At 42.7% G+C, this 14,201-nt stretch overlaps 1 protein-coding gene and 1 long non-coding RNA gene across 6 annotated transcripts in view; one reads left to right on the top strand and one right to left on the bottom strand.

Annotated features, from left to right (window-relative positions):
- Nucleotides 1–14,201, top strand: part of STARD13 (StAR related lipid transfer domain containing 13) — a 387,713-nt gene that overhangs the window by 116,222 nt on the left and 257,290 nt on the right. The gene's annotated exons all lie outside the window — the stretch shown is intronic.
- The window catches only part of LOC128349973 (uncharacterized), a 55,795-nt gene that overhangs the window by 31,924 nt on the left and 9,670 nt on the right, over nt 1–14,201 (bottom strand). For all 3 annotated transcript variants that reach the window (XR_008319097.1, XR_008319096.1, XR_008319098.1), the window contains exon 2: nt 9,438–9,558. This is a non-coding gene — a long non-coding RNA (uncharacterized LOC128349973). The remainder of the gene's footprint in view (nt 1–9,437; nt 9,559–14,201) is intronic.

Genomic DNA, 14,201 nt, shown 5'->3' with positions numbered 1-14,201 from the left:
GGAAGGTGGAATGATGGTCTGTGGGGAGGTAAGCTCTTTAGGGCTTCCTCCCTGCAAACCCTATAGCCTTTTTTCACTGCTCATGAGAAATGGCTCAGTGTTTTGAGTTTCCGTTAAAGACAGTGAGTGTCATATCAAAAGAACATAGGAACAGCTCTATTGGATCAGATTCAAGGCCCATCAAGTTCAGCTTCCTGTTTCCTATGGTGGCCCACCAGATAGCTCTGGGAAGCCCACAAGCTGTCATGTTGTAAACCACCCAGAGACTTGCGTTTGGGGCAGTATATAAATGTTTTAAATCAATAAAAAAAAAAAACCCTTACCCCCAGTGAGGCACTACCTTGGCGTAATTGTGGGGCTTGCGTGCTCTGAGGAAGGTGAGAGCTATGCCAGAGGTCCAACCATACTGGACAGGTCTCACCAGAAGAGCCAGACAAAGAGTGCCTCTCCCATCAACAATATGGTGATATGTAACTTTAATAAATCTATACTGGATCAGTCATCGCCCAGGTCAACAAGGACCGCGCCAGGTGCTGGAGTCCCTGGACATCTGGTGGCAAGTGGGCTAGTGGACTCAGGATCTTCAGTTGAGCAATCAGGGCTGGAGACTGCAGAGTTACTGGAAGAAACATCGCTTAACCCGAAAATATATACGAAAAATGCCAACACAGAAATAATGATTTGCTATTACAAGTCTAGTCCAACTAGAAGAGGTTATTTAAAAAGAATGGACCAAATTTGGAAAGAGAAGCATCCAGATACAGAAATAACAGAACAAAGGCTAGCAGACTAGAGATGATTCATAATAAGAAATAAAGTATTCACAGGAGGTGAGCTGGAAGAACTGCAAAGAGCAACACAGGCTCAAGATATGGAAGAAGAATTAGCATCAACTGTTGCTCAGGTGGCGGTGGGGGAGGTGTTGGAAATAGAGGATGCCACTGTTGCTGAACTGTTTCAGAATCAAAACCAGGCAACCTCCCCTTTGCCTTCACCTCAAAAACCTGAATGCCGTTTAACAGAAAAGCAACAAGAACTAAAGCAAAAAATTACTGAGCACATGAACCAAACAACCACCAGGGTTCAACTTCCAGCTCTAAAAACAGTTGCCAAAAAACAACTTGCTCAGGCATTAAAAGTTGTCAATGCTGCACTTGCAGAAATAACAACCAAGAATTTGCAACTCCATCACAGCTTTTAGAAAGCTTTTAAAGACTTGGCTTTTTACCCAGGCTTTTACATAATCGTTTTTTACTGCTGTTCTTGTGTGTTTTTTATCTGCTGTCTTTTTTTTATGTATGTTTTCAGCTTGATGTTTTTACTGCTTTTATTGTATGTTTTAATTTTTGTAAACCGCCTTGGGGTTTTCTTTTAACGAAAGGCGGTATAAAAATAAATAAATAAATAAATAAATAAATAAATAAATAAATAAATAAAACCAACTAATGTACAGTGCAGCAATAATAACAACACAAGAGCTCAGATATAAGATCAGTGGACCTGTACAAAAAAGGAAGTAGTACATCACCTAAATGGAAGATTAGATTAGAAAATAAAATCACCGGGCTTAGATCAGATGCTAGTAAATTGAAAGATATGAAAGACAAGAAGCTGAAGAATGAAAACACCAAACAGTATCTGATCCAAAAATACCCCCTAGATTCAAGGAAAATTAGAGAAGTCCTGGAAATAATAAAGCATCAAATAACAGCAGTGTCGATGAAGATTAGCAGATACAAAGCCAGAATTTCACAACACAGGCAGAATCTCCAATCCCAGTTGAATTAGAAACGTTTCTACCAAAGCATAGAAAGAGAAACTGCAAGTAACATAGAAACACCAAATAAAGAAGAAAAAGTGCAATTCTGGAGGAAATTATGGGGCAATCCAATAGATTATAATAAAAAAAGCAGGATGGGTAAGAGAGGTCAAAAAATGTAACCAACAAATGCAAGATCTAATAATAACACCAGAATTAATAAGAGAAAGAGCAAAGAAAATTAAAAATGGGACTGCACCAGGCAATTATGAACTGCATGGCTTTTGGTTTAAACACCTAACAAGCCTTCATAAACAACTATCAAAACAGTTCAATCACATTTGGCAAGGAGGTGATATTGAACAATGGCTAACCACTGGGAAAACTCATCTCATCATGAAAGACCCAGCAAAAGGTGCAGTTCCGAGTAACTATAGACCGATAACCTGCCTGCCAACTATGTTCAAATTATTAACTGGAATGATATCAGATGAAGGAATGCAACACTTATTAACTAATAAGCAGCTCCCAGTTGAACAGAAAGGAAATTGCCCGAACACCAGAGGCACAAAAGACCAGCTGCTGATTGACAAAATGATTTTAGAAAATTGCAAGAGAAGAAAAACAAATCTAAGTGTTGCATAGATTGACTACAAGAAGGCCTTCAACTCATTGCCTCACACATGGATACTAAAATGTTAAGAAACAACTGGTGTCAGCAAAATCATTCAGATATTTATTTTAAAAAATCAATGAGCCAGTGGAGTACACAGTTAACAATCAATGGCGAGACACTTGGACAGGTTAGCATTAGAAGAGGTATTTTCCAAGGGAACTCACTATCCCCTATGTTGTTTGTAATCGCCATGACTCTACTTTCACAAACACTGAACAGAACAGGCCTCGGATACCAAACATCTAAAACATAAAGTAAAATAAAACAGCTGCTCTTCATGGACTCTGCTCTTCATGGATTTGAAATTGTGTGGAAAGTCCCAATCTGAAATCAAATCACTGCTAAACACTGTACGTATATTCAATAGCGATATATCAATGGAGTTTGGACTAGACAAGTGTGCTGCATTAATAATGAACAGAGGGAAAATAACAAAAACAGAAGGAATAGAATTGTCCAGTGGAACCAACTTCAAGAACCTGGAAGAGAAAGAACATTACAAATACTTGGGTGTTCTCCAGGCTGATAACATCGCACACACTAAAGTTAAAAGAAAAATAGGAAGTGAATACATCAGGAGAGTTAGAAAAATCCTCAAGTCCAAACTCAATGGCGGGAACACCATACAAGCCATAAACACCTGGGCTATACCTATTATCAGATACACTGCAGGAATAATAGACTGGACCTAGGCAGAGCTAGAGACGCTAGATCGTAAGACCAAGAAAATAATGACCATCAGTCATGCTCTGCACCCCCGCAGTGATGTAGATAGGCTATACCTTCCTCGCAGCTCAGGTGGAAGAGGAATGCTGCAAGTCCATCAAATAGTAGAGGAGGAGAAAAGAGGCCTTGAAGAATATATCAAGGACAGTGAAGAAGATGCACTTAAAATGGTCAATAACGAGAAACTATTCAACACCAATGAAACAAAGCAGGCCTACAAGAAACAAGAAGTCAAGAACCGAGCAGAAAAATGGAAAAATAAGCCACTGCATGGTCAATATTTGCACAATATAACTGGAAAATCAAACATCACCAAGACCTGGCAATGGCTTAGGAATGGCAACTTGAAGAAAGGAACAGAGGCTTTAATATTGGCTGTACAAGAACAGGCACTAAGAACAAATGCAATAAGAGCAAAAGTAGAAAAATCAACAACAAACAGCAAGTGCTGCCTTTGTAAAGAAGCAGATGAAACAGTGGACCACCTAATCAGCTGTTGTAAAAAGATCGCACAGACTGACTACAAACAAAGGCATGACAAGGTAGCAGGGATGATACACTGGAACATCTGCAAAAAACACAAGCTACCTGTAGCCAAAGGTTGGTGGGACCATAAAATTGAGAAAGTGGTAAAAAATGAAGATGCAAAAATATTATGGGACTTCTGACTACAAACAGATAGTAGTGTGCATGGTTCAGTTTGGCACAATGGAAAAGCCCTCCAGACCGGTCCGGAATTCCGGCGGTTCGGATGGGCGGGAGACTGTCACTTTAAGCGGGAGGGTAGTAGTACTTACCCCCCCCGCCTCTCTTCCCCCTCCGGCGCTGTGCACGGAACCACAGAAGCGTGGTCCAGCACTGAGGGGACTGTCACTTTAAGCAGGGGGGGTGGTAGTACTTACCCCCCCCCACCGCTCTTCCCCCTCCGGCGCTGGTGCTTTTAAAAATCTTCTTGGGGCGGCAGAGTTCCTCCCTGCTGCCCCTGCCCCCATCGTTGTCCTTCTAAGCTTGATACGATAAAGAGCTAGTGGTGCGCATGCACCCTTTGCGGCGCGCGTGCTCATTTATGCCGCTGGCATACACGCACCACATATGTCATGTGGTGCGCGCGCGCGCCAGCGGCAAACACAAGCTCTTTATCGTATCAAGCTCTTTATCGTATCAAGCTTAGAAGGACAACGACGGGGTGAGGGGCAGCAGGGAGGAACTCTGCCGCCCCAAGAAGATTTTTAAAAGCACCTGCGCCAGAGGAGGAAGAGCGGCGGGGGGGTAAGTACTAAGTACGAAATGGAACAAACCCATTTTGATCCAAAACATCATTTTGGAGGCCTTCCCCCCCCCCCACTTGCTGATTGGTTTTCCAGCACTGGCTTGTGATCCTATGGGGGGTTCTGGGAAAGGTTAAAATTCCCTCCTTGTCCATTTCTTTTTTGGTTTGGTTGATAGGTAGCAACCATCGTGCCCTACCACCCAACTCACTTTGGTGTCCCTAATGTTTCCCATTGTTTCCTATGGCTGAAACACTCGAAACGTTTTGGGTTTTTGTTCCATCAAAACAAGCAGGTCGACTGCTGTTTTGTCGAAATGTTTTGGACGCCTGTGTTTTGTTTCAAGCTCAAAACAAAATGCAAAATCCATTCCATGCACATCCCTACTGAGCATACATGTCCAGAATCATGTTCTACAGAATAATTCTGAATCAAAGAAGAATTTCTGGGGGAAATAATTCTAGATTTGCAATACAGCTGAGCATTATGAGCCCAGACATATTCATATTCCAAACCTGCCTAGCAATTCTGGGCACTGAGTTTGAAAAGTTGAAGAAAACAAAGTAACCCTTGTACTAACTTTTTTTGGTATATAATATTTTTTGTACAAATAAGACAAACCAAATTGTCATTCTGATGCTTCAGAAGAGGAAATTGGAGCAAAGCTGTTGCAAAACAGACAAACAATTATTCTTGGAAGCCAGTGCATATTCCTCTAGAGCTCTCACAAAAACAAGTGTAATAGTAGACACAGATAGAAAAGGATGCTTTGAGCTTGGTATATATTGTAAAAAGTTGCATGTGTTCTTCTATGAAAGATTTTTTCCTGGTTGTTGCAGAAACTGACATAAAACCCAGATAACTAATGCTAAGTGCCAAAATCTGATCATCTCTCCCTTGCTTACTATTTGTTTAGAAATAGTTGCAGTGGGTAGGACAATCCAGATTAGGGCCTTGGCTCATGGGGAAAGGGCAGAGTCTGATCCTTTCCCCTGTGCCATTTGTTGCCAAAAATAACTATTGGACATTATCCATGACTTTTGACAGTACTTTTAGGGTGGTGCAAATGAGGAATTTGACATTTTCGTATCAACTTCATAAAGAAAAGCTGCCCTGTGTCTGAAAGCATGTGTCAGGAACCTGAAGAACGCACAACAAATGACAACATGCTTCATTAAGTAATCAAAGAGGTCATCTGATGATCCTCTAGCAACGTTTACCTGTTGGCCTTAGATGGCCTTAGATTATTACCTGTTGGCCTTAGATTATTACTCTCACTATCCTGAAATAGCCCTGTTAGGAAATCTGACAGCACATCATCGTATGTGCTTGAAGTTCCTGTTTTCAAGGCATGGCACACAACATGTATTAATGTCTGAAAATGGTCTTAAACTTGCCTGACATTAATTCAAAAAACTTTGCATGGCTTTCAATATGTCACATCTGGTCCAATTTATCAGCAATCCAATGGCTTAGTTAAAAATGGAATCAAGATAGCAAAAAGGCTGCTAAAGGCTGCCCCTGCTAACTGGGCAAAGAGGCACCTTTTACCGTGGTGATTCTCTTTATTTAGCAGGGGGAGAGTAACTGGCCCTATCCACCCCCAGCACAGTACTTCCAGTGACTGTTGCTGGTGTGTGTCTTATGTTTCTTTTTAGAATGTGAGCCCTTTGGGGACAGGGAGCCATCTTATTTGTTATTTCTCTTTGTAAACCACCCTGAGCCATTTTTGGAAGGGTGGTATAGAAATCGATTATTATTATTATTATTATTATTATTATTATTATTATTATTATTATTATTATTATTATTATTATGAAAGCCACACATTCAGTAACAGATCCATATTTGGTAATGCTGAACTTTAGGGCATTGCCTTTTGCACATACATAGTCTGTATCTCAATAGTAGCCCTATTCAGACATTGTGCTGTATGAGTGTGCAGATATCTGTACACGTGTACATGTTTTTGTGTTAATGACTGTACCTGAGTTCATTGTTAAAGTGAACCTGGCCACTCAAATGCATAATACAAATAGGAAATGTATTGCTGTACCTGTGTTCAACATAACATGTGAATCACAGTACCTTTGTACAGATAAAGTACCTGTATACCCTTTGTACAAGTGTTCAACATAATTTGTGAATGGGGCTACTAAACAGGGAACTACTACACAGGGAACTAAAAAATGAACTTCCAAACTTAGTGGACATTATTCCAAAAGAGAGGAATGATTTAAATGTCTATTAAAATGGATAGATATGCTGTATTAAGATGGCAGATCACAAGAACTATACTCACTGAAGCGTAATTATATTGTTCATGCATAATGATGCATTCTGGTGTCAGAGGGCACCATTAGCTAGCTAACCTTCTCCACATTCATGCAAAGTGATAATGCGTAATTGTAGTATTTTGCAACGTAATAGGAAATATATTTTGGATGTTTCAGAAAAGGAGACTAAAGAAATACAAGTTCCATACATAAAACAGTAGAAACATATACATTACTTACTGACTACTGTATATAGATCAACTAGCAGAACAAACTGAAGCATCAACCAATGCAGAATAAGTCAGGGCCATGTAGATCTATCTACCAGACACAAAGAGCTCTAGAAAGACTCATTGAACAACGCTAAGATATGTACATACCTTTGTGCTTTATTTTATCATTTAGTTGTAGCTTTCCTCATTAACTGCAATAGTGCAGTCATTTGTTTAAAGCAGTAGATGTTGGGAAAGTAAGCTGTCCCTTTTAGAAAGACAGTCCATGATAGCACATGGAACTGGTTCCTTCTAGACAACCTTAAGCAGTGGAAGGAGTCTAAGCTGGTTCCCAGCAGACAGTTATCAGTGGAACTGTGTGGTTGTCAAAACATAGGACATCCATTATGTTCTGTGGAATGTGGATATCTCATTGAAACATCTTTTAAAATATTCAGGAGCAGATCTTATACATCTCTCTAATGATCATGTAAGTCTGGAGAGAGGGTGGAAACTGTACTTAATAGTGCACACATTATTTTAGCAGTATAATATTGGAACATAGTCCTGTTGCAGTATGGGTTGCTCTACTAGCCAAGCAATTGGTCCTTCAACCCTGGAAACCATGTTCACCTCTACAAATGTAGCAGTAGATGTAGGAACAATCGGATGTGGGTGGGAAAGGACAAATAGCTTTTAATACCTCTCCCTGGGGAGACTTATTTTCTCCCCTCACTTTTGGCCTTCTGAAAAAAGCTGAAGAACTTCCCTTTCACCCAGGCTTTTGAGTGGAGGCGGGAGTCTGCCAACTTGAAAATGCTACCTGGATTATTTTTTATTTATTTTATTTATTTTAATTTTTTCTACTGTGCTGAAATGTACGGCTGAAATGTGCATTTTTATTGTACTGTGCATATTCTTGCTGTTTTTATTTTACTACATACTGTATTTTGTTGAACACTGCCTTGAGGCAATTGGCAAGTTATATAAATACATAAAAATAAAAATAAAAAATAGGCAGGATTGTAGAATGCAAGGGAAAGAGTTGTGGTATGCAAGGACAAGGCAGTGGAGTGGAATCAGGAATATTAATAGTTTAGTGAAATAGATACTATGTGCAGAGAGGCAAGTGCAGACTGCCTTCAGGGCTCTTGCTGGGGGCTGTTTGTTAGCACCACCTCTACTCCAGGACTGGAATACAAGTTTTTGAATACCCATTCAAAAGCTGGCCTGGGTCAAGGAATGGATTAACCAAAAATACCACAAGGATAAACCAAGAAAAATGACAGGAAATTTGCTCTGACTTTTGCACTCTGTGAAAACTAAGATGACAGCCACTTCATTTGTTTATTTATTTTATAAAAGTCATTTATTGTATAGGGAGTCAGGTGATCTCAATCCAGAGCAATTTTTTATATAAAGCTATTATTTAGTTGAGAAAAAAGATGACTACGGGGAGACATTATAGAAGTCTATAAAATCATGCATGGAGTGGAGAAAGTGGATAGAGAAAAATTCTTCTCCCTATCACATAACACTAGAATCAGGGGTCATCCCATGAAATTGATTGCCAGGAAATCTAGGACCAACAAATGGAAGTACTTTTTCACACAACGCATTATCAACTTGTGGAATTCTCTGCCACGAGATGTGGTGACAGCCAACCTGGATGGCTTTAAAAGGGATTTGGGTAACTTCATGGAGGAGAGGTCTATCAATGGCTACTAGTCGGAGGGCTGTGGGCCACCTCCAGCCTCAAAGGCAGGATGCCTCTGAGTACCAGTTGCAGGGGAGTAACAGCAGGAGAGAGGGCATGCCCTCAACTCCTGCCTGTGGCTTCCAGCGGCATCTGGTGGGCCACTGTGCGAAACAGGATGCTGGACTAGATGAGCCTTAGGCCTGATCCAGCAGGGCTGGTCTTATGTTCTTGTGTTCCAGATCTGCTGCCCTCCGTGTGGACAAACCACTGCTGAGGAAGACCATCAGGCTACTTGTCTTTGACCTGCCTATCAGTCTGCCTGTGGTATTTTCCTGTTCTTGTAACATTGTGCAGGGAGAAAAATGGTCAGCATATGATAAGTGTGTGTGTGTGTGTGTGTGTGTGGTTTGGCTCAGGGCCACATAAAAAGAGAAAGCCTTCAGAGGAACTACTGTCATACAGGAAATAGGGGCAAGAAGTTGTGTCTCTCTTTCCAGGAATCTTTGGTAACAGCAAACTATCCAATACTGTAGCAGGTTAAGAGAGGGAGACTAGACAAGGCAATTGATTTCCCCTGTGCTTGCGTTTGTTCTATAATATGAATGTTTCTAGTGAACGCTTTAAAAGGATAGGATCTGTGGCACATTTATTTTAAAATGCGTTGTGCTGATATTACAGGCCAATAATGTAAAAATCATGATAATTTAGATTAAAAGAAAAATTGAACTTTGTGCTTGTGTTGTCTGTTAACCCATGATCACTTTGGCTCTACACTGATATTAGTAACTAAACAGGTTTATTAACATGGGTTATACACATACCTTCTGGCTGGGCTTTTGGTGCAGGCCTGCAGCAGGGTCTCTCCTAGTCCGAGGGAAGAGAAGGGGGGCGGAGATTTGAGCCTGGACTGTACTTAATGTGACTGCAGTTACTTCACTATGTCTGAAAAACAGAACACAGTTTTGACATCCCCACATGATCCCATTTCTCTGTACTAAGTTTGAACTGACCACCTTAAACCCTGTGATTTTATGTAGCTCATCTGCTAGTGTATATTCTGCTCCAAATTGCATTGTTCACCCTTTCCAAGGGCAACTATAACTAAGCTGAAAACAGATGAGAGAACCATTTTTTCAGCCAATATCAGCGTGGTGGGTATATGTTCTGGCAAAGATGCTGAATTAGCACATTGGATAGCTCAGGCCTGGAAAATTGAAGGCTTAATTGGCAGTGCTCTGCTGCACCACTTTTACCATTATGTCAACAAAATGTTACTGTTGTTAATCAAAAAGCACAGTTCTCTCCATAAATGTCCCAACTGTTATTTTTGTGCACATTAACTTTTATCTACTCTATGTTATGAGCCTGTCTTTAGAATGCCAGGTCAATACTTACAGATGAAAAATGCACCTATATTATACTGAAGCCAGATTTTTTTCCTTTAAATCCTCCGGATTTTGATTTAGTCAGTGGTGACCCAAGACTTCTGTGAGCCTCACATAGAGCACCAAATGCTCCCCCCCCATGAGCACCCTCCTCCTCCTCTTTCTCTCTCTTTGGCCCCTGCTTGATCTAATGCACGCATAAGTGCACACACGCACTTTCTTACCTCTGCTTCATCTTTCTCCTTTATGCTGGCAAAAGCCACCATGCAACCCACATGCCCTCCTCCACCAAGGGGGAGGAAGCAACAGAAGAAATGAAACTGCAAAGGAGGGGGGATGTGGGGGCAAAGGTGAGTGTGTGCAAACAGACATGCACACGAGATCAAGTGCCAGCTATTACCGCTGCCACCACTAGGAAAGAAGGGAAGGGTGGAATTTGGCAACGTACTTCAGGTGGAGAAATATCATGGGCCACACCTGCATGAAGCTTCTCCAGAGACAGCAATTTGGAAATCCACACCAGAGTTTCCTTTTCCTTCTTCCTTCTCTGGAATGTTAAAACCCTGTCTAGCCAGATCAAGTGGTTGCATGCAGAGCAACCACTGACCTCTACTTCCCTTTCCAAATTTTCCACATTTTCTGTAGAGGGAGGATGCTTTTCTTTGTATAGTATTTCTGTTATATTTACATTTCATTTAACTTAAAAATAAACCAGCATGTTTGGCATGCCATTTCCTGGGCCGTCGAAAAGACCTTCCAATATGTTTATCAGAATACTTAAAATATTTTCTAAGAAAAGCTGCAGCTGTACACAGCCATTCTGATTCCGCAGGGAAACCGTTTATGGTATATTAGAATTGATGCAAATGTGATGGCATCCTAGAAATAGATTTTATTTCAATATAGTGCTCCAATAACGTTGTCTACACTGTACTGACTTTTATGTGCATGTATAGTTTGTAAATAATGTTCTGTGCATTTAATGATTATAGTGTGGAAAAAACACAGTTATGAGGAGGGTAATCAGCCCAGTCTTCAAAGTCCTTCTCCAATAGGATTGGCTTGGCCATCCTATGGCTCTGCTATATTAGAGCTAACACCGCATAACATAAGCCCTATGCAGACATGATGTGCAAGTGTACAGGTGCCTGTATACTCACACACATTTATGTGTGAATGACAAAATGAACCTGAATGCAGGCCCCTCAAATACATGGTACAGATAGGAAGTGAATTCACCATAACATGTGAGTAACGGTACATAGATGTACAAACGGTACAAATGTACACACCTGTGTACATTTGTACAAGTGTGGAATGCAATGTGGCCATTCACATGACTAGGCAGGCAGGGAGGCAGGTGGGAAAGCTGGTCAAACTCACCTCCCCCCACCCCAGACTATGGTAGGATGGACAAAGTAGCTGGGAGCATGGACTGTGCTCCTAGACAATCCATGCTGCGTGCCTCCCACAATGCATCCCACAATGCACGCTGCATGACATGCATTGGGGAGGAGTGGGCACCCATCTCTAGGCGCCCATCTCTGTGTCTACTGGAACTAATCATAGCCCCATTGAACACACGATCCCAGAGCCTGGGTTATAGGCTTGGTTGAGCCCTTAACACTGGCTAAGAGCCAGGCTAGGTGGCACTGCCCCACCAGGATCGGGCCCAATCCCATCAGCTCTCATTCACAACCTAACCCAGGCTGGGCTTTTCTAGCTGGGTTAGGATGCGCGTGAGAATAGCCTCACAGTGTGGATAGGACTATTGTTGTGACCCTATACACAACCAACAGCAAAGGCAATACATAAGACAACAATAGCTGTAGGGAAAAGAAGTCAGCAAAATTGAAAGAGACGTCTGGTAATCCACCAATCACTGATGACATCCCACATTATCAGTTCAGGAAAGGCACCAATCAATGCATGCAACAGCTGAATGGCCTCATGACGCTGCCATCCTTCCAACTCACTGCACACACCCTCCATATATAATGTACCACTATACAGTCAGAAAGAGACTATAGCAACCTCCCATTGCAAAATACTATTGCACAGGGGGCAAGAAGGCAGCAACTAGCACCTATAGCCATAAACTCCAAGAATAGAGAGATCAGGGGCATAGCAAGGTTGGAGGGGGCCCAGAGACAAGATTTTAAAATGGACCCCTCGCTGATACACAAACAACACACATCACAATATATAGTGCACTCACACTTACATCCCCATGATGAATACGGTGAATACTTAGTTCACATTGAATTGAGTTCCTTTTACTCTCTGCTCCTGCTGATCTCCAAGAGACTCAACATAATTCATAGGGGGTGCAACATGGGTGGGTGGGGAGTCATGTGATGTGCCTCTGGGGGGCCCCTCGAGGCAGTGGGGCCCCAAGAGGACTGCCTCCCCTTGCCTAATGGTAGTTACGCCCCTGAGAGAGATGCTTAGTTCTTTCTTCTTATGTGGGTGGAAGAATGTTGGATCTCTTTTCCCTAGGCCAGAGCCCTGACACTCCCACCCCACCCAACCAAGCTGTTATGTGCCCTAGGAGGGAAGCATCAGTAGCTTTCCCCCTGGAGTAAATTATCAGCTTGAGCTGAAGAAGTGCTTCATCAGGACTGTGGTGCAGGGGGAAAGAGTTAACCTTTCTCCAGCCTGGCTGTGGTACTAATCTCTCCCACAACTAACAGTGCCAGTGGGTGGAGTGGAGGGTTTGGTGTTCACCAACAAAGGTGTAAGGAACCGGGGTTTGGCCCACAGACTTTGGCAGCAGGGTTTTTAATTTTGCACCTAGACAGCACAAGGCAAAAGCAATGGCTGACCTAGCCCATGCTGCAGGCAGCAGGAAAGGAAATTGCAGCCAGACAGTCTAGAAAGAATCAAGTGACCTGCTGAGCCCTAGGGTCCCTGATGGCTCTATAGAAGCATGGCCTGGGCTTGAGTCTCCAGTCTGAGCTGCTTGTCAGTGGAAGAAGGTGCTGAACACACTTCTCTTCTGCCCCCCTGTTGCCTATCCATAAGAACAGCCTTGCTGGATCCAGCCCAAGGCCTATTTAGTCCCACATCCTGTTTCCTACAGTGGCCAGCCAGAAGCCTCTGGGAAGCCCACAGGCAAGAGTTGAAGGCATGCCCTCTCTCCAGCTGTTGCTCCCCTGAAAGTTGTATTCAGAGGCGTTCTTCTTCTGTGCCTGGAGGTAGTCTGTAGACATAGACTAGTAGCTAGACTACATTATCTGCTGCTGCCCCTTGGATCCCTGTTTGCCCATGTCAGATCTTGACTGCCCACCCACTTTTAATCACATAGGAAGCTGCCTTACACCGAGTCAGACTACTGGTCCATCTAGCTCAGGATCATCTACACTACTGGCAGTGGCTCTCTAAGGTTTCAGAGAGGAGTCTCAGATGTCAGGGAGTGAACCTGGGATCTTTTCTTCCACTGATCCCATCCCCTAAGGCACACATGTCAAACACAAGGCCCGCGGGCCGAATTCGGCCTGCCTGGCCGTTTTATGTGGCCTGCGGTGATTGTGCCTCATCCAAGTGCCTGACCGCGGTGCCTCAGTACCCATTTGCAGGCAGAAGGACCCAGTCCCAGAAAGCTCGGTAGGAGCAGGGCGCTCCACACAAGTGCCTGACCGCGACCCAGTCCCAAACAGTGAGCTAAGTTGCTTCTTCATATCCTTGCTTCTGCACACCCCTTCCCTGCCAAGACCCAGCACTAGGCATGACCGTGCCAGAGTCCCGATCCTGCACCTGCTGCCAGTAGCAACTACACAGGTATGGAGCTTGTTGTTATTTTCAGAACATGATTAATGCACAAGGATGGCGTGTGATATGGTGTCTCAGGGTGAGGAAGTATCTATACTTCTAAGACTAAGTATCTTAATAAAAAATTTGGCCAGTGACATAGCCTGTGTTTTAGATTTTGGCCCCTTATGTGATTGAGTTTGACACCCCTGCCCTAAGGGGAATATCTTACAGTGCTCACAAGTAGTCTCCCATACAAATGCAAACCAAGGCAGACCCTGCTTAGCAAAGGGGACAATTCATGCTCACTACCACAGCCACCTAATGGTGCAGTAGGGAAATGACTTGAATAGCAAGCCAGAGGTTGCCAGTCTGAATCCCTGCTGGTATGTTTCCAGTCTATGGGAAAACATCTATATCGGGCAGCAGCGCTATAGGAAGATGCTGAAA

Source organism: Hemicordylus capensis, chromosome 3, assembly GCF_027244095.1.
Source record: "Hemicordylus capensis ecotype Gifberg chromosome 3, rHemCap1.1.pri, whole genome shotgun sequence".
Lineage (NCBI taxonomy): Eukaryota > Metazoa > Chordata > Lepidosauria > Squamata > Cordylidae > Hemicordylus > Hemicordylus capensis.
This window is presented reverse-complemented; position numbering and strand designations above follow the sequence as displayed.